Raw genomic sequence first — 820 nt, 5'->3', positions numbered from 1 at the left:
TCCCATCGATTCCCTGGCATGTAACAGGTGTCCCTTGCCATTAGTGTCAGGCACGACGGTGCACGCAGGGGAGGGGGAGGGGAGGAGCGCGCACACGACGGCAGAAGAGGAGATGTGCACGTTGGGTAGGGAGTAGTAGCCGTGTACACAGCGGTGTGGGAGAGAAGCTGTAAAAACCGCAGAGATTGGGACCTGTGCACACTGCAAGGGAAAATGAGCGGACCAGGTGGCGGGGGTGGGGATGATCGGCGAACACCACGGGAAGTAGGAGCAATGATCAACGCGGGAGAAGAGGAACCATGCACGGGAGGAGCCGGGCTTGCAACCGTGCACACCGCGGGAAGAGGAGTCAGAGAGCGCCAAGGTGAAGCGGCGAGGATGAGGGTCGCGACCTTGGCGGGCCTCGTGCTGCAGTTGGCCCGGTTACCGTGTCGGCGGTGGCCTTGTTCTCGGGGCCAATGACCTTGTCCCACTCATTTCGGTGGCGTCGCTTCTCCCCGGGACCTTGTCGGAGAGAGGGACACGCTTCTTGTCCGTCACAGCCTTTTCGTGCCTCTTTCCCGTCACAGCCTTTTCGTGCCTCTTTCCCTCGCCTCCAAGTCTGTCTGTTCCACAAAGCGTTTGTCAGCATTTTCCTCCTGTCCCTTTTCCTCCCGTTCAAGGCGACCCCCCTTTCACTCGGGTGGCCGGCCTTCAAGCGCCCATACTTCCTCAACCAGCGCTCTTGTCCCTCGCGAGTGACCTTCGCCCCGCCGTTTGGCCTCGAGCGCCGCCGCCCTTCTGTCCCGCGCGCCTTCATATTCGTACCCTCAAGGTTACG

At 61.3% G+C, this 820-nt stretch overlaps 1 protein-coding gene across 1 annotated transcript in view; it reads left to right on the top strand.

The window, feature by feature from the left end:
• Nucleotides 1–820, top strand: part of LOC119589141 — a gene marked incomplete at its 5' end in the record, with an annotated part of 121515 nt that overhangs the window by 31660 nt on the left and 89035 nt on the right.

The sequence above is a fragment of the Penaeus monodon genome, chromosome 25 (assembly GCF_015228065.2).
Source record: "Penaeus monodon isolate SGIC_2016 chromosome 25, NSTDA_Pmon_1, whole genome shotgun sequence".
Taxonomy (NCBI): domain Eukaryota; kingdom Metazoa; phylum Arthropoda; class Malacostraca; order Decapoda; family Penaeidae; genus Penaeus; species Penaeus monodon.
This window is presented reverse-complemented; position numbering and strand designations above follow the sequence as displayed.